The sequence below is a fragment of the Lathamus discolor genome, chromosome W (assembly GCF_037157495.1).
Source record: "Lathamus discolor isolate bLatDis1 chromosome W, bLatDis1.hap1, whole genome shotgun sequence".
NCBI classification, from domain to species: domain Eukaryota; kingdom Metazoa; phylum Chordata; class Aves; order Psittaciformes; family Psittacidae; genus Lathamus; species Lathamus discolor.
This window is the reverse complement of record NC_088908.1, coordinates 2,589,561-2,609,710: the sequence shown is the minus strand read 5'-3', so window position 1 is coordinate 2,609,710 and position 20,150 is coordinate 2,589,561. Positions and strand designations below refer to the sequence as shown.

Below are 20,150 nucleotides of genomic sequence, written 5' to 3'. Positions count from 1 at the left end.
CTAGATAAGACTCCTGGCTCTAACAACCCAAACTTGCCTTGCGGCAGCCAGGAAAACAAAACAGGAAGAAGCCTTTACAAAGACAAGAGCACATAAGTGAGTGGATAGAGCATACAGGGATAGTGATGTGAGCTAGCATTATAGAGTGGGCTGCAGTCAGCCAGAATTCACTAAGTATAGTCTTATAGCTGCGCCATAAACCAAGAGGAGAACTGCCATTAGCAAATATTAACTTTCTGTAGCGACCCATGCAACTGGCACCAGTGCAAACACCAGGCAGGACAGAATGACTCAGACTAGTGCAGCAAGGAAATTTAAGCTGAGTTTTTCCAATACCTTCTGACAATGAAATCTTGTCACTTGGACAACAGAAAAGAAAGAAGCTATGTCTGTTAGCATATTAAGACTATATGAGAAAAAAAATGTAGAAATGTCAAAAATTCACTCATTTCATGCTTAGATATTTTTAAATTCCAAACCTAAAAAAAAAAAACCGCAAAACCCCTATTTTTGGAAAGAATATGTCATTTTCAATTAAAAAAAAAATATATCTCTTTAGCAACAGGCTTATATAGTCAGAGGAGGAAAGCAGAGATCCAGGGTCAGTATGGCATCATGAGAAACCTCTGCAGCCGGTGTTGCATCATCCCCTGGCCCAGCTATATGCTCACATCCAAGACACAGGCAAGGACAGTAAAGCAGGTTATGAGATATTTCTTAAGGAATGAAACAATGTAGGGTTTGGATTTTTAATTTTTTCCAGATGGAAGCCAAAATTAGATTACGGAACAAAACTTCATTAGCTTAAATATAGAATCATAGAATAGTTAGGGTTGGAAAGGACCTTAAAATCACCTAGTTCCAACCCCCCTGCCATGAGCAGGGACACCTCACACTACACCATACCACCCAAGGCTCTGTCCAACCTGGACTTTAACACCACCACAGATGGAGCATTCACAACTTCCTTGGGCAAAACATTCCAGTGTCTCACCACCCTTACAGTAAAGAACTTCTTCCTTATATCCAATCTAAACTTCCCCTGTATAAATTTTAACCCATTACCCCTTGTCCTATCACTACAGTCTCTAATGAAGAGTCCCTCCCCAGCATCCTTATAAGCCCACTTTGGACAGTGTAAACATGCTATGAGGTCTCCATACAGCCTTCTCTTCTAGAGGCTGAACAGCCCCAACTTTCTCAGTCTGTCATATGAGAGGTGCTCCAGCCCTCTGATCATCTTCGTAGCTCTTCTCTGGACTTGCTTCAACAGTTCCATGTCCTTTTTATGTTGAGGACACCGGAACTGCACACAGTACTCTAAGTGAGGTCTCACAAGAGCAGAGTAGAGGGGCAGGACCAGCTCCTTCGACCTGCTGGTCATGCTCCTCTTGATGCAGCCCAGGATATGGTTGGTTTTCTGGGCTGCGAGAGCACACTGCCAGCTCATTTTAAGTTTCTCATCCACCAAAAGGAGGGCCAGGAGACCTCCTTGGATGGTTAAGGAGCTGCTGGGGAAAATTCAAATGAAAAAAGAGGCTTATAAAAAGTAGAAGCAAGGACAGGTGGCCTGGGAAGAGTACAGGGATGTTGTCTGGGAAGCTAGGGACCAGGTTAGGAAGTCTAAGGCCCAGTTAGAATTAAACTTGGCTAGGGATGTTAAGGATAACAGGAAGGGATTCTACAAGTACATAGCAAACAAAAAACAGACTAGGGACAACATAGGCCCCCTGAGGAAGCTCTCGGGAGAACTGGCTACACAGGCACCACTGTTCTAACCTTTTATTAACCTGGCAAATCCGCCTAGCCTTTTTAAGGTCCTCCCCTTTATTCTGCAGAATTGATGAAAAGGATTCTTTGATTTTATTCCATTTATCTAACTTGGAGGACTACCAGTAGTAAAGTTAAGTGCATCTATGTGGGACAAAGGCTTTATCCTGCAGTATCCTCCCAAAGATTGCAGAAATAAACAGAAAGCCACTGATGCTTTATTCTGGAGACCCAGTACATCTCTGTATTAGAGCTATATTCAGTTCAAAAATTATGGATTTGTTAAATTGCAAAAGCAATAGCAGTAATTTTTCTCCTTCTTAGTATCTGTTGCAGTGCTGTGTTTTTGACTTGAGTCTTGGGACAGTGCTGATAACACACCAGTGTTTTTAGTTCTTACTAAGTAATGTTTGCTCTGATCGAGGACTTTTTCAGTCTCATGCTCTGCCAGTGAGGAGGGGCACAGAAATCTGTGGAAACTGCAACTGTATATTTACTTGCTGTGTGACTGTATTAATGGAGAAAAAAAGGGGGGAGAAGATGGCCATTGGTCAGGAGAAGTAAAGTAGTATGACGTACTGTGGAAGGTGGATTGAAGGATCTAAAAATTGAAGAAAACGGAGGAAGAACCAGAAAAGCAAGATGAAATACCACCTGGTTAGACCATCTCAGGTTTTGTCACCATGTTCCTCGCTGTTCAGGAGCTCAGCAGAGCAGAAGCAATTGATGTTCTGAGGTCAAATGGATCACCAGTCTAAAAAGAGACTCCAGATCAAAAATAGAGTAAGTAAAACATAAATTAAAAAGCAGTAAATGTCAGACCTCTTAACCTGTGATGACAGCTAGAATAGTCAGTGACAAAGGAATTCACCAGAACTACAGAGAGACTGGTATCCATGCAGGCCAAAGCCCCCTGTGAGAAATGGTCTCTAGGTTCAGGCAGGCCTCAGTAAGACACAGCAGTGAAGCAGCTATTTATTTAACATTTTTGCAAAAACAGGTGTCCTAGCAAGTAGGCACACACAGCAAAAGCAGAACTTTGTTTTATATTTCCTATCCCGTCCACAGCTTCTCTCCCTCATTTCCCCATTGGTTGGGTACTCCAAGGTTTACAGCCTCTCCGACGTGGATAATCTACATGCTAACTGTCCCATCTCTGTTTACATCTCCCCTTACTCGATTTCATATGCCCCTTCCTCTTATGTATTTATCTCCTTTTACGGTTTGATTTCATAACACTCTGGCAGACATGTGGCACCCCAACTTAATGTTTAACTACAGAACCGGTTTGCACTGTCTTAGCTTCATAGGTTGTACAAAGATAGCAATTTTTTTAACCACAGAGTGTGTCTGTCGCCCAAAGATGATGTTGTCGTTAACCACAGAGTGTGTACGTTTAAGTCATGGTATTTCAAGCCCTTTGTTTTGTTCCCTTAGTAATTTCCAAGCCCCCTGACATGGGCAGGGACACCTTCCACTAGACCAGGTTACTCAAAGCCCTGTCCAAACTTGCCTTGAATGTTTCCATGGATGGGGCATCTACAACCTCTCTGGGTAACCTGTTCCAGTGCCTCAGAACCCTGAGAAGAACTTCTTCCTGATATTTAATCAAAATCTACCCTCTGTCAGTTTAAAGCTATCCCCCCTTGTCCTATCCATACATGTCCTAGTAAAAAAATTCTCTCCAGCTTTCTTGTCATCCCCTTTAGGTACTGGAAGGCTGCTCTAAAGTCATCCCGGACCCTTCTCTTCTCCAGGCTGAACAGCCCCAGCTCTCTCAGCCCATCTCCATAGGAGATGTGCTCCAGCCATCTGATCACATTCATGGCCCTCCTTGCTCTAGTTTCAGCTGTAACAGTTATTTTCTGTTGACGCGGGAGTCACGGACAATGCAGAGACGATCAAAATGATCAAGCAATTGCCAAAGTTTATTGCGTATACACTGGGTTATATACTGATCTCGTTCTTCCAGCTTGCGTCATATCCTTAGATACAGCAATTCCATTGGCTAACATTCAAAGGTTAACTTACATCATAAGCCTAGCAACAACAATTCCACTGGCTAACATTCTAACATTCAAAAGTTAACAATGTCGACTTGCTAAACATTGCTTGCCGACCACAACTTTTCAACATCTTAATTCTGTGGTTTCGCATCCTGTTTCTAGCTGTAAGACTATACAGCATCAGCAATCTTACTTCCCTAATATGCCTCCTCAGACGCTCTGGTTATGTTAAGGCCCAAGCTCTCTTTATTTCAACCAAAGGAGCACGAGTTCTGTCCAAGGCCTCTTGCCTCTACTCACAGCTATGACAAACCTGCTCACAATTTTCCTTCCTAGTTCTGGTTCAGTGCTGTATTTTGGCTTTAGTCTGAGAACAATGCTGACAACACCAATGTTTTAGTTGTCGCGAAGTAATGCTTACTCCGATCAAGGACTACTTTTCCATCTCTCATGCTCTGCCAGTGAGGAGGGGCACAAAAGGCTGGGAGGAAGTGGAGACAGGACACCTGACCCAAACTAGCCAAAGGGGCATTCCATACCACAGCATGTCATGCCCAGTATATAACCTGAGGGGAGCTACCCAGAAGGGATCAATTGCTGCTCAGATTGGGATGGGTACAGGTCAGCAGGTGGTGAGCAATTGTATTGTGCATCACTTCTGTTTTCTGAGTTTTCTTTTTTTGTTGTTCCCTATTACTGTTATCACTATTGTTATTGTTGGTATTCTTTCTATTATCCCTATTATCATCCCATGGTGATCAATTCTCCTCCCCATTCTGCCTGGGTGGGGGTGGAGGAGGGGGGAAGCAAGCAGCTGCGTGGTTCTGAGTTACCAGCTGGGTTTAAATGAGGACACTCCTCTGGACTTGCTTCAACAGGTGTCATGGTTTAAGCCCAGCTGGTAACTCAGAACCACACAGCTGCTTGTTCACTTCCCCACTTCTTCCCTCTCCCCCACTCCCGGAGAGATGGGGGGGAGAATTGAAAGAATGTAAATCCCATGGGTTGAGATAAGAACAGTCTACTAACTAAGGTATAATACCAAACCAGTACTACCACCAGTAATAATAATTATAAGGGAAATAACAAGGGGAGAGAATATAAAACTAAAAGGGGAAAAGGAGAAGAAAACAACAAACACAAGTGATGCACAATACAATTGCTCACTACATGCCAAATGACATGCAGCCTGACCCGAGCAGCAATCTGTGCCTTCTGGGTAACTTCCCCCAGTTTATATACTGGGAATGATGTGCTGTGGGATGGAATACCCCTTTGGCTAGTCTGGGTCAGGTGTCCTGTCTCTGCTTCCTCCCAACTTCCCGTGTCCCTCTTCACTGGCAGAGCATGAGAGACCAAATAGTCCTTGATCGGGGTAAGCATTACTTAGCAACAACTAAAACATCGGTATGTTATCAGCATCGTTCTCAAACTAAAGTAAAAAACACAGCACTGCACCAGCTACTAAGAAGGAGAAAAATAACTTATAGCTGAACCCAGGACAACAGGTCCACATCCTTCTTATGTTGGGGGCCCCAGAGTTGGATTCAGTACTCCAGGTGGGGTCTCATGAGAGCAGAGTAGAAGGGGAAAATCACCTCCTTTGACTTGCTAGTCATGCTTCTCATGAATCAGTCCAGGACACAACTGGCTTTCTGGGATGCTCGACTCACACTGCTGGGTCATGTTGAGCTCCTTGTCAACCAACACACCCAAGTCCTTCTCAGGGCTGCTCTCAATCCATTCTCCATCCAGCCTGCATTTGTGTTTGAGATTTCCCCAACCCAGCTGCAGGACCTTGTACTTGGCCTTATTGAACTTCATTGGGATGTAGAGGAGATGGACAAAGTCTCAGGTGAGCTGAGAGGTCAGGTTTTATACTGCTGTACCTTCCCTCTCTAAACACTGTGAAAGCTTACCTGGGAAAGAGTATAGAATCATAGAATAGTTAGGGTTGGAAAGGACCTCAAGATCATCTAGTTCCAACCCCCCTGCCATGGGCAGGGACACCTCACACTAAACCATCCCACCCAAGGCTTCATCCTGTCGCAGCAGGGAGGAATCAAGACATGACCATTGTGATCTATAAGCGTGATTTGTTTATTGGGCTTCTACCTCCGGTTAATATAGCAACAGTAATACATGAATATGCAAATACTAGGCGCTTGATTGGTTCTGGCATAAGTAAGGCATTGCATAAGCTCATTATTTTTGCAGATAAACTGTGTACTTTTATATCCTCTACTTTTATGTGCTTGTTTATTAGTTAGTGTCCTTGTCTGTAATTGGCCAGAGCATGGCGCTTCCCTCCAGATGTCCCTCAGTTCCTCATTATCTAGTGCTAGTAAGTCTGCACCATTCTCTAAACAAATGTTCTATTTCAGCTCGTTGATGGGAACGTGACCTTTCTCTGTTAGCCACGTCTCCACATCATCCAACCTGGCCTTGAACACTGCCAGGGATGGAGCATTCACAACCTCCCTGGGCAAACGATTCCAGTGCCTCACCACCCTAACAGGAAATAATTTCCTCCTTATATCCAATCTAAACTTCCCCTGTTTAAGTTTTAACCCGTTACCCCTTGTCCTGTCACTACAGTCCCTGATGAAGAGTCCCTCCCCAGCATCCCTATAGGCCCCCTTCAGGTACTGGAAGGCTGCTATGAGGACTCCATGCAGCCTTCTCTTCAGGCTGAACAGCCCCAACTTTCTCAGCCTATCTTCATACGGGAGGTGCTCCAGTCCCCTGATCATCCTCGTGGCCCTCCTCTGGACTTGTTCCAACAGTTCCATGTCCTTTTTATGTCAAGGACACCAGAACTGCACACAATACTCCAGGTGAGGTCTCACAAGAGCAGAGTAGAGGGGCAGGATCACCTCCTTCGACCTGCTGGTCACGCTCCTTTTGATGCAGCCCAGGATACGGTTGGCTTTCTGGGCTGCGAGCGCACACTGCCGGCTCATGTTCATTTTCTCATCGACCAGCACCCCCAAGTCCTTCTCTGCAGGGCCGCTCTGAATCTCTTCTATGCCCTACCTGTAGCTGTGCCTGGGATTGCTCCGACCCAGGTGTAGGACCTTGCACTTGTCATGGTTGAACTTCATAAGGTTGGCATCAGCCCACCTCACAAGCGTGTCAAGGTCCCTCTGGATGGCATCCCTTCCCTCCAGCATATCAACCGGACCACACAGCTTGGTGTCATCGGCAAACTTGCTGAGGGCGCACTCAATCCCACTGTCCATGTCACTGACAAAGATGTTTAACAAGACCGGTCCCAACACTGATCCCTGAGGGACACCACTCGTTACTGGTCTCCAGCCGGACATCGAGCCATTGACCACAACTCTTTGTGTGCGGCCATCCAGCCAGTTCTTTATCCACCGAGTGGTCCAACCATCAAATTGATATCTCTCCTATTTAGAGAGAAGGATGTGGTGTGGGACAGTGTCAAACGCTTTGCACAAGTCCGGGTAGATGACATCAACTGCTTTACCCTTGTCCATCAGTTCTGTAGCCCATCATAGAAGGCTACCAAATTGGTCAGGCAGGATTTCCCCTTAGTGAAGCCATGCTGGCTGTCACCAAGCACCTTGTTGTTTTTCATGTGCCTTAGCATGTTGTTCAGGAGAATGTGCTCCAAGATTTTACCAGGCACAGAGGTAAGAGGACAAGACCAGTGTTAGGATGTAAAGCCTTATGCTATTATGAAAAGTATATTTTTTCAGACTACAGTTCATTTCTGGGCCTGGCAATTTTAATGCTGACTGGCAGCATTAGCTGCTTTGCTGTCTTGTTTTAATCCAAGGATACTTCAGCCCTTCAGACTCTGTATGGCAGCACACAAGAGTGAGGTTAACTCCTCAGCGTGTTGCTCTGCACACTTTGAAGACCCCTAATCAGTGTAGGGGATCCAGCACCTGTCCCGGCTTCCCCTCCATCAGGGTGGGAAAGAAAGCTCATTGGTCAAATGAGGCCATTGGCTGGTGAGCCAGCTTCCTTTTCACTGGGTTTGTCAGTTTGTCAGTCATGGAGATTACCCATCCCTCTGGGCTTTCCTTCCTTTTGGTTGTTCCCATCAGTAGTGGGTTCCTAGGTGGATGGAGTTTTGTTGGGTGGGTGGTGTTGTACAGTAGAAGCAGTTTCTCAGCCAGCATTACTCAGAGGGCAGCAGCCGCAGGAGGAGGTAGATCCTGTTCTCGTAACAATTTTACAATTTCACAATTTCAATCATAAAGGTGTAAGAAAGGCCTCTGTCTCTTTACAAACTTGGGGGCGTTTTCTCCAGAGCCTCGACCCTAGCCGCCTTCTCCCTATGAAATCTCTCTCCCAGCTCTGCTGCCTGTGTGTTGCCAGGGTGGGGAGAGGGCGTTCATTTCGTTCCCTTGCCCAGTGTGCTACCAATCAGTATTCAGAGGTGTGCGGTGGGCAGGACCAGGGCTGGGAGGGCCCAGACATGGGGCCAGCCCCATCCTACTGTGAGGGGGTACGAGGTTCAGCAGGGAGCGGGGTGGAGGGAGCTCCAAGCATGCAACTGACTCAATTCTTTGATCCCTGGTGGCTACAAATTCTGCAAGACAGATCAAAGCAGAAAGAGAAAAATTATACAATTTCTACAATGTTAGGGGAAGAAGCTATCTGCACAATATGGAGATATGACCCAGAATTGGTGGGTCGCACATTGGATGGCAGAGCTGTTGTGTTTCTGTACATACTAGATACAACACACTGGATTAAGTGGATAAAGCAAGGTATGAAACATAGAAGGAAAATAAAACCGGCCAATACACAGAGTCCATAAAACAATATCCTTTTAACCCAGAGTGCCTGGAAGCCATGAGAAGGGGTCACACTCCCAACCCAGGTTTGTACTGGTACATGGGCTATCTTTTGTATACCTGATGTAATTTGCTTAATGACTTGGCCACTGTCATCTATTTTTAAACAACAGTTTGAATCATTTAATTTTCCACAAACACCTCCTTCTTCAGCTAGCAGGTAATCGAGAACCATACGATGATGCAAAATTGCTGTTCACATTTGTGTAGCCTGGTCTGCTAATAAATCCAAGGCACGCACAGTTTTGTTAACAATGATTCCTAAACCAGCTTGTAGTCGACTAATGCAATTTAAATTATATATGGGTTCTCAAGCACCACTAGCTAATTCGTTTGGATTCCAGGTAGCCCGTGAGGCTGAATAATTCATTCTGGTGGCCACATATCGTTCCCCAACTTCTGAGTGCTCCCACCAGTAATGAAAGTATCAATTGACCATTTTTGTCTTACCAGATCACCATATATTTTGATTGCCAATGTGTTTCCTTGGGTTTGGGGTAATAAATAAAACAAGGACCAAATATAGCCTATGTAATGTGGGAGCTGCAAGCCATTCTGTTCCAGCTGTGTAGATGATTAAATAAAAATAATTGCTGATAGTGCACCTGGGTCTTGAGCAAGCCAAGGAGTGTTTGTGTGCATGAGTACGGTACAAGGTCAGGCTGGAAAACCGCACGGGGAGTGATTGTTTATAGAATGGAATTTATAGTGACTGAAAATAGTCACTGTGATTGATGCGGTTCCTGTTTGGCTTCATAGCTCAGACCTGTATCTGTATGCTATATATTACAATGCAGTAGCAAATAAGGGGAACTAGTTGTGCAAGCACGGGGGTGAGTGTGGGTGTTTAGCTTCTTTCTTTACAGACACTGCAATGTAACATATTCTTGACCAATTGGAGGGTAACTTTCTGTAGGTGTGCTGACCACAAATCCAATAATGGCCTTGTAGGGCCAAAGTTCCATTTGGGAAAAGATCATCCCAGGTTTCCTCACTTTTGGGGGCATGATAATATTAAGTATTTCTATTTCCTAGTGGCCTGCCTGCAACACCCTGTTGGGTATTATAGCTACATCTCCATGCCCCTGCGCTTGGGTTCCAAATACAATTACGTATTAAGGGATGTTCCGTTCATGTTGGACAAGAATTTTTTAAAATAGGTTCTGGTTCCATTTTGGTGTTGCCAAGCCCAAAAAAACACTTGCACTACATACCTCTCCCCAGTGGTGTTGCCTTGCTAGCACATCATAATAGTCATATCAAAGCCTAGATCTTTAATAACTATGTCACAGCCTTGGCCAGAATGTTTACCATATGCACATTTTTTCCAGCTACCTGGGGATAGCTGAACATGGCTCTGATTCCACTTTCCCTTATATCTTGAACAATTAATAGGTTTACACCCTGGGTATACACAATTATAACTGGGCAATAGTGTCCATTTGCAAGCACTTTGTCCCACCTATACACCCTTTTCTCTTGTCCGGTTTAGACAATAAGTTCCTTCCCCATTAATTAGGTTGACAGGGAAAATGACATGGGTTCTTAGAATGGTCAGGGTTCATGAGAACAGGAATTATCATTGGAGCTTTTGGGAAAAATGCCGTCATCTTGGAGTCTTGGGTGACATGATTTAGTGTGCGCTGTCCCTGTCCATGGCAGGGGGGTTGGAACTAGATGATCTTAAGGTCCTTTCCAACCCTAACTGTTCTATGATTCTATGATTCCCCGTCGGTTTTTTACACAGTTAACAGCACCCTGCAAACGTTCCATCCATCCGGTTTCATGCAGCTTAAGGAAGCATTTGAGAAAGCCATTAGTCCTTTCCACTCTGACATTTGCCTAAATGGGCAAATGAAAACCCCAGACAATTCCTTCTCCCGCTGCCCATTCTAGAACAACTTTAGCAGTAAAGTGGGAGCCATTGGCTGACTGTATTGACTGTGGTTTAGGGAAGATGCTAAACAACCATTTCAAAGCTTTTACTGTTTTCCCCAGTCGCCTGAGCAAATGCTTCTGCTTGAACTAGTCTGGACACAATTTCCACCCCCTACCAGTACATAATGTTTTGCTTCCAATATTCGGAAAGGACCAACATAACCCACCTGCCAAGCCTCCCACAAACCTTTTCTGTGTCTGAAGTGGAGGGAAGCATCTTCCATGATGTGTCACTCTATGCGAGTGTGACACCTCATAGCACCACAAACTTCCTTAAGTATTACAGGGTTCTAGAGAATGCACAGCCCAAATTACAGTCTGATTGCAAGCCCTCTCTATCACATGACCCAGAAGAAGAATGATTTCAAATGGGCCCCTGAGCAACAACAAGCCTTTGAAAAAATTAAATGTTAGATAGTTCATGCAGTAGCCCTTGGACCAGTCCAGACTGGGACAGATGTAAAAAATGTACTGTACACCGCAGCTGGGGAGAATGGTCCTACCTGGAACCTCTGGCAGAAAGCTTCAGGGGAGATTCGACGTTGACCCCTCAGCTTTTGGAGTTGGGGATACAGAGGATCTGAGGCCAGCTATACCCCAACTGAGAAAGAGATACTGGCAGCCTATGAAGGGGTTCGAGCTGCTTCAGAAGTGATTGGCACTGAAGCACAGCTTCTCCTGGCACACCGGTTGCCCGTGCTGGCCCGTTCAAAGGCAGGGTCTCCTCTATGCATCATGCAACCGATGCTACATGGAGTAAGTGGGCTGCACTAATTACACAATGAGCTCAATAGGAATGTGCAGGCACCATGACAGTGTTGAACATGAATAGTTATTTCATAAGGATACTGTTGGAATACTCATAAGTGGCATTTTCTGTATGAAATATAACGCATTAACAGAATGAGGTAGATTGAAACTCAGTAGAAAAGAGAAAATAAAATTAAATTATGAAATTTAATCGCATTTAAATTCCATGAAGAGGGGGGCATCATTCCATCCCAGCACATACAGTCAGTTGCCAGCACCTATAATAAATGCTCAGAGCAATGTAGAGATATTCCAGCCACTCCAGCCAATTAGCCGGCTTCATTTGGAGCTTGGCTCAGATGCCTCTATACAAATGTCCATAATATGGGGAACAAACCAGAGGAATTAGAGATGTGTGCACATCTACGGGGGTATGATATAATAGGCATCACAGAAACATGGTGGGATGGCTCCTATGACTGGAGTGTTGGAAAGGAAGGTTACAGGCTCTTTAGAAAAGACAGGCCCAGCAGATGGGGAGTGGAGTTACTATTTATGTTAGGGGTAGGCTGGTGTCATGGTTTAAACAGAAGTCAGCCATAAATCACACAGTCGCTCTCTCAGTCCCCCCCCTTCTTGCCCTCCCCCTGCTCCTGGAGGGACGGAGAGGAGAATTGAAAAGAATGCAACTTCCACGGGTTGAGAAAATAACAGTTTAGTAACTAAGGTATAACACAAAACACTACTGCTACCACCAATAATAATAATGATAAAGGAAATAACAAGAGGAAAGAATACAGCACCTCACCACCATCCAACCGATAACTCAACCCACCCCACCCAACCGAGCACCGACCGATACCTCGTCCAACCCTGCAGTGAACTAGCCCTTCTGGGTAACTCTCCGTTACATCCTGGGCATGATGTGCTGCGGTATGGAATACCTCTTTGGCTAGTTTGGGTCAGGTGTCCTGTCTCTGCTTCCTCCCGGCTTTCCCTCCTCCCTGGCAGAGCATGAGGCTCAGAAAGTCCTTGGTCAGACTAAAACATTTGAGCAGTAAGTAAAAACATCAGTGCTGTTCCCAGGCCAAAAGTCAAAACACAGCACTGCACCAGCAACCAAGAAGGAGAAAAATGACTGCTACTGCTGAACCCAGGACAGCCGGAGAGTATGGAACTCTGTCTGGGGACAGGTGAGCAGTCAACAGAGAGTTTGTGGGTCAGGGTTAAAGGGAGAACAGTAATGGGAAACATTACTGTGGGGATCTGTTACAGATGACTGGATCAAGAGGACTCTGATCAAGAGGTGCCATGCTTGACCTCGTGCTCACCAATAGGGAAGTGATGGTTGGAAGTGTGACGGTCAAGGGCAGCCATGCTTGTAGTGATCATGAGATAGTCGAGTTCGAGATCCTCAGGACAGGGAGTAGTGCATGCAGCAAGCTCACTGCCCTGGACTTCAAGAGAGCAGACTTTGACCTCTTCAGGAACCTGCTTAGTAAGGTTCCATGGGATATAGCCCTAGAGGGCAGGGGGGCACAAGACTATTGGTTGAAATTCAAGGATCACCTGCTACAACCTCAGGAGTGTTGCATCCCAACTAGAAGGAAGTGCAGCAGGAGGGCCAGGAGACCTTCTTGGATGGATAAGGAGCTGCTGAGAAAAAATCAAAGGAAAAAAGAGGCTTATAAAAGGTGGAAGCAAGGACAGGTGGCCTGGGAAGAATGAAGGAATGCTGTCTGGAAAGCTAGGGACCAGGTTAGAAAAGCTAAGGCCCAGTTAGAAGTAAATTTGGCTAGGGATGTGAAAGGTAACAGGAAGGGATTCTATAGGTACATTTCAAATAAAAGACAGTCTAGGGACAACGTAGGCCCCCTCCGGAAGCTCTCGGGAGAACTGGCTACGCAGGTTTTGGAGAAGGCTGAGGTTCTGAATGACTTCTTTGACTTGGTCTTCACTGGCAAAGGCTCTGACCGCACCACCCAAGTCTTGGAAAGCAGACACAGGGACTGTGAGAATGAAGACCTTGGGCCCACTGTAGGAGAGGATCTGGTTCAAGACCATCTTAAGAACCTGAACGTACACAAGTCCATGGGACCTGATGAAATCCATCCGCGGGTCCTGAAGGAGCTGGCAAATGAAGTTGCTAAGCCACTGGCCATCATATTTGAAAAATACTGGCAGTCAGGTGAAGTTCCCGACAACTGGAAAAAGGGTAACGTAACTCCCATTTTCAAGAAGGGGAAAATGGATGACCCAGGGAATTACAGACCTGTCAGTCTCACCTCTGTGCCTGGCAAAATCTTGGAGCACATTCTCCTGGAAGGCATGCTAAGGCACATGAAAAACAACAAGGTGCTTGGTGACAGCCAGCATAGCTTCACTAAGGGGAAATCCTTCCCGACCAATTTGGTGGCCTTCTACGATGGGGCTTCAGAACTGATGGATAAGGGTAAAGCAGTTGATGTCATCTACCTGGACTTGTGCAAAGTGTCTGACACTGTCCCACACCACATCCTTCTCTCTAAATTGGAGAAATATCAATTTGATATCAATTTGATATCAATTTGATATTTTCCCCGGCCGCCTGTCTTTGCTTGCATGTTTTATAAGCCTCTTTTCCGCCTCTAAGTTTCTTCAGCAGCTTCTTATCCATCCAAGGTCTCCTGGCCCTCCTGCTGCACTTCCTTCTAGTTGGGATGCAACACTCCTGACCTCGTAGCAGGTGATCCTTGAATATCAACCAAGAGTCTTGGTCCCCCCTGCCCTCTAGGGCTATATTTGGCTATATAGAGCCGGCAGTCTGCGCTTGCAGCCCAGAAAGCCAACCATACCCTGGGCTGCATCAAAAGGAGCGTGACCAGCAGGTCGAAGGAGGTGATCCTGCCCCTCTACTCTGCTCTTGTGAGACCTCACCTGGAGTATTGTGTGCAGTTCTAGTGTCCTCAACATAAAAAGGACATGGAACTGTTGGAACAAGTCCAGAGGAGGGCCACGAGGATTATGATCAGGAGACTGGAGCACCTCCCATATGAAGATAGGCTGAGAAAGTTGGGGCTGTTCAGCCTGGAGAAGAGAAGGCTGTGTGGAGACCTCATAGCAGCCTTCCAGTATCTGAAGGGGGTCTATAACGATGCTGTGAAGGGATTCTTCTTTTGGGACTGTAGTGACAGGACAAGGGGTAATGGGTTAAAATTTAAACAGGGGAAGATTAGATTGGATATAAGGAGGAAGTTTCTTACTGTAAAGGTGGTGAGACACTGGAATGTGTCGCCCAAGGAACAATGCTCAGTCCGTGGTGGTGTTCAAGGCCAGGTTGGACAGAGCCTTGGGTGACATGGTTTAGTGTGAGGTGGCCCTGCCCATGGCATCGGTGTTGGAACTAGATGATCTTAAGGTCCTTTCCAACCCTAACTGTTTTATGATTCTAAGTTACGTCTTCCTCCGATTCCTCTAGTAATTCCTCTCCTTTAGATGTTGCTCCCTCTAGTTCATGTGATGTGTCTTCATCTTCCTTCACTCCAGAAGTTGTTTTTTTTTGCCTTCCATTTGCTTTTCATCTTGCTTATAGGGACAACTGATACTGGCATGGATTGATCCTTTACTTCAGCTGCAGCGTCTTTCACTAGAGCTGGATTGCCTGTGCTGCCTGTCACTGGGGATGGAGTGGCTGCACTTCTTGTTACCGGGGTTGGAGTGGCTGCGGTGTTTGTTGCTGTCAGGGCTTGAGTACCTGCTCTGCTTGTCACTGGGGTTTGTGTAACTGCTGTGCTTGGTGTTTGAGTAGTGTCTGTTGCTTTGCCATCAGATCCAGAGACTTCTTTTTTTTGCTCCCTACATAACAGGCCAAGCCCCAGAACATTGCAATAAGTTCTCCCTCTCTGGTATTGCCAGGAAGACAGCACACCTTGTCTAAATGTTCTGCTAACTGTTCCGGATTTTGCATTTGTTCAGGAGTGAAGTTCCAAAGCACTGGAGGAGCCAACTGGCCTAGGAACTTGTCCATACGATCCCACACACCCTGCCACTCATGACTGTCCAGTCTCAGTGAATATCTCTTGAATGTATTCTTAAATAGTCATTTAACCTTAATCAAAACACAAGCTGGACCTGGTTTAGCTTCCAAGATTGGCCAATTTGGTGTTCTCAGGATGGCTGTAGGCAAAACACAAAGAGCATATTCAGCAACATGCTAGTTCCCAGCTGTCGTGGTTTAAGCCCAGCCGGCAACCCAGAACCACGCACCTGCTCACTCACTCTCCCCCTTCCTCCCCCTGCTCCCAGAGGGATGGGGAGGAGAATTGAAAGAATGTAACTCCCACCAGTTGAGATAAGAACAGTCCAGTAACTAAGGTATAACACAAAACCACTGCTGTTACCACCAATAATAATGATAAGGGAAATAACAAGGGAAGAGAATACAACTGCTCACCACCTGCCAACCGATACCCAGCCTGACCGAGCAGTGATATAGCCCTTCCGGGTAACTGCCCCCAGTTTATATACTGGGCATGACATGCTGTGGTATGGAATACCTCTTTGGCTAGTTTGGGTCAGGTGTCCTGTCTCTGCTTCCTCACGGCTTTCCCCTCTCCCTGACAGAGCATGAAACTCAGAAAGTCCTTGGTCAGAGTAAACATTACTGAGCAACAACTAAAAATATCAGTGTTATCAGCACTGTTCCCAGGCTGAAAGTCAAAAACACAGCACTGCACCAGCTGCTAAGAAGGAGAAAAATGACTGCTACTGCTGAACCCAGGACAGGTAGTCACCTAAATTTATGCATAACTGTGGTCACAGGGATACTTGAAGAAGCCAGAGGCACCATGAGCCAGGAGGGGAGAGTCTGCTCCTGGTGGTGATGGAGGTTATCTGGACAACTGGTGACCCACCAGAGAGATCAGCAATGTCCTCCAAAACAGAGCAGCTGAATGCTGGTGATCAGGAATTTGTGCTGCCAGTGCTTTTTTAGCATCTTTTTTTTTTTTTTTTTAATTGGAAGCCTCTGCAGGAGAGGTAGCTTGTCCAGGATTTAAACTCTCTGAGATTCAAGGCAACCCAAAAACCCAGCAGAAACTGGCTGAAGGTCAGGCATCTTGAATCTTAACATACTTAATCTCTGGAGCACCTGGATATCAGTGTTGGAGATAGATAGGTGTTGGTTCCAGTGCATGCTGAAACAAGGAATTGGTATTGACAGACACTTTTTCAGGATGGCCAGAAGCATTCCCTTGTAGGGTAAATAATGAGAGACAGGTAATTAAAACATTATTAAATGAAATAGTACCTTGTTTTGGGGTGCCAGCAGCTATATCTTTTGACTGAGGCTCACATTTCAGTGCAAAATTGTTGCAAGAAATCAGCAAGAAATTGGAAATTGATTATCAATTACATGTTCCATATAGGCTTCAGGCCAGTGGACAAGTAGAAAAAATGAATCATCTAATCAAACAACAAATTGTAAGATTTGTCAAGAGACAAATTTGTACTGGTATCAGGCGTTACCATTGGCCTTACTAAGAATCAGAACAAAACCTCAGTCAAAGGAAGGAATTAGCCCATTTGAGATTCTATATGGGAGGCCATATCAATCCCACTTTAAAGGGGAAGATCTTCAGGGAATAGGAGAAGGCTATCTCTGACAGTTTTTGATAAACTTAGGAAAACAATTGGAAGAGACAAATAAAAGAATACTAGGAACCAGGGCAAGAGGCTTGGATTACCCTATCCATCCTCTTAAACCAGGAGATTGGGTTTATATTAAAAATTTTTCAGGTGACCCTCTTGAAGAGAAATGGAGTGGACCGTACCAAGTTTTGCTGACTACTTTCATTGCAATTAACATAAAGGAGCAGCCTGCCTGGATATACTACTCAACCAAGAAGGCACCAGAATCAGAGAAAATATGGCGCATTGAGTCTTCAGAACCTACACGTATGAAACTGTGGCATTCATAATTTGGATTCGTATGACTATGAACATAGAAGCATGGGATCAGAATAGGTATTTGACATTGGTATAAAATGTAACTAGCTTCATTAATAGGAGTGAATGTTGGGTCTGTACTCAACTGCCTAAATCAGGAGAGGGGTTTGAAATCTCTTTGACTGGAGCTCCCATTCCTCAAAATACATCTTGGACCAATCTATGGAGAAATATTAATTTTTTGGGAAACCATATCTCAGACCAAGGACTTAAAATAGTAAAATCTCCGCCCAGAGGAAAATTATTGTACTTGTGTACAAAGATGTAACCCACCAATAAGGATGGGAAAAGTTGATTGTTTAAGCTGGACAACTTTCGTAGGAAATTTCTTGAAATGTTTGTAATAAGACTATAAGTATTGTCTTCCCATAGCAGTGGCTAGTCCCAGCAGGAAAAGGATGGTATTGGCTGTGTGAAGAACACGCATATAAAGTGTTACCCTTTAACTGGAAAGGAGTAGGCACCTTGGGTGCAGTAGTCCCTAATCTCACAATCTTTAACACACATCCCTCTGGAATGTGTATTAGGAGCTTTATTAAACGAATCAAGCTCCTACATAGATCAGAGTGGAAGAATCGCAACCGATTTAAAAGATATATGGGAACAGGTTAAGGTGCTGCATGAGGTCACTAAGGATGACACCTCATGGGGATTTGAGGGAATTTGGGAAAAAATGACATCTTGGTTACCAAATCTCTCCTGGTTGAGACAGTTGTTCATAGGAGTAGTGATATTGATAATTCTAGTTGTAGTCACTTGTATTTCAATCCAATGTTTCTTTTGGTGTTGCAAGCAGTCAGTGATGAATTACAAAGAACGGAAAAGAAACAAAATTAAGCACCAGGTAGAAACGGGGAAATATTTCAGAAAAACTTTAAATGGCAATGGAATAATTTAAAGGATCTTTCAAAAGAATTTGCAAGAGGACAGAAAAAGGGGGGAATTGAAACAAGGAAACACAAAATGAAGTATAATCTTTTGTAAATAAGTAAAATCAGTTCTGCTTTGTGGCTAAGTAACATTGAGCTTGGTAACTTTGCAACAATAGCAATGGGTAAGAAAGAGCTTTGTGACAGATGACAGTGAAAAAGTATCTTAGGTAAATGTTTCGCAATAACCAGCTAGAACCAAACTAGTGTTTGCTGGCATGACAACAGGACTTTCCAAACCTGAAGTTCAACCAAAGGATGAAGTGATGAAGATGATGAAGAAACAACCACCAGGGGTCCCAAAGACCACTACCACATTATTGTGCACATGCAGAAATGGGCGTGGAATTATGTAAAGCGGTTCTCAGAAATGTAATGACTATGTATGACATTTACTGGAAATGTAATGAATATGTATGTTAAACAACAATATAATCACAGTCTGTTTGACACTCAGAAGAGACACGCTAGGAGGAGATATCCCCCGTCTCCCAGCACTGCAATAAAGAATATCTGCTTGTCAACTTAAACTTTGTTGGTGAGTTCTTAGCGAGTTCTATGAATCAATGCTTAGCAACAGATGCAGGGCTGCAGGTGATGCTCTGTGGGGTCAGGACAAGCCCAGTGCCCACCCAGAATTTGCTATGTGAATGGAATATGTCCTCAAAGCAATGCAGTAGCATTTCTTCTAGCTCTTTGGGCATCCCACCTTTCTCCATCTGTAAGAGGGTCAGGGCTGGAGTCATAAAAAGCTCATTTCAGAGTAACTTCTACTGCATGCTAAGTTCACACAGTCCCTTTATTTGGGGATTGAAGATTAAAATTTGCAAGTGCAAAGAAAGACATAGGATAAACAAAAGATTTGTAAGAGAAGCTGCTATGGTAACTTTTCTGAGACAACTTTCCTCAAAATACTGCAGCATAGATCAAAATAATAATGTTAACAACATGCTGGAAGTCCTCCAGGGTGTGTGGGATAGTATAGGCAAGCATCTAAGGCCAGTGGGCCCCTCCAGTGCTTTGGAACTTCACCACTGAACAAGTGCAAAATCCTGAAAAACTAGTAAAACACTTAAATGAGGTGTGTTGTCATCCTGGTAATACCAGAGAAGGACAAATCGCGGCAATGTGCAGGGGTTTGGCCTACGCCTACAGAGCCCTGCTCAATACTATCTAGCACCTTCAAAGGGAAAATGATGTCTCTGAATCTGATGGCAAAGCAACAGACAGTGCAGCTACTCCAACTACAAGCACCGCAGCTACATCAACCCCAGCAAGTACAGCAGCTACTCAAACCCCAACAGCAACAGATAATGCAGCTGCTAGTGTTACTGAACCCCCAATCACAGCAGCTGCACCAACCCTGACAACAGATACTGCAGCCACTCCAACCACAGTGATAGACACTGCAGCTAAACCAGAGGACCAATCCATGCCAATATCGGTTGCCCCTGTAAGCAAGGGGAAAAGCAAACGTGAGGCACAAAAAGCAACCCGTGCAGCGAAGAAAGATGAACTTACTACAGGGGACAGCATCTGAACAAGAGTTATTAACACATGAATCAGAGGAAGAGAAAGAGGAAGAAGAGGTGACTTCTCGACCCTGGACCTTGACCGTGCTGAGGAATATGCGAAGAGATTTCAGCTGTCTTCCAGGGGAGCACATCGTCACCTGGTTGCTCCAATGCTGGGACAATGGGGCCCATGGTAATGAACTAGAAGGTAGGGAAGCCAAGCAGCCGGGATCACTCACTAGGGAAGGAGGAATTGACAAAGTGATTACAAAAGAGAAACGAGCCCTCAGCCTTTGGAGGCTTCTCTCGGCAGCTGTGAAGGAAATGTTTCCTTCCAAGGATGATGTTATGTGTCACTCAGCCAAGTGGACCACAATAGAGAGGCATCCAGTCTGAGGGAATCAGCCATTCTAGAGATCACTC

The 20,150-nt window shown here is 45.0% G+C and overlaps 1 long non-coding RNA gene across 1 annotated transcript; it reads left to right on the top strand.

Annotated features, from left to right (window-relative positions):
• The first annotated feature begins 2,211 nt into the window (after positions 1–2,211).
• Positions 2,212–18,743, top strand: LOC136004473 (uncharacterized). Its single transcript, XR_010608481.1, has 2 exons — positions 2,212–2,553; positions 17,075–18,743. It is a non-coding gene; the product is annotated as an uncharacterized LOC136004473 (long non-coding RNA).
• The last annotated feature ends 1,407 nt before the right edge of the window (positions 18,744–20,150 follow it).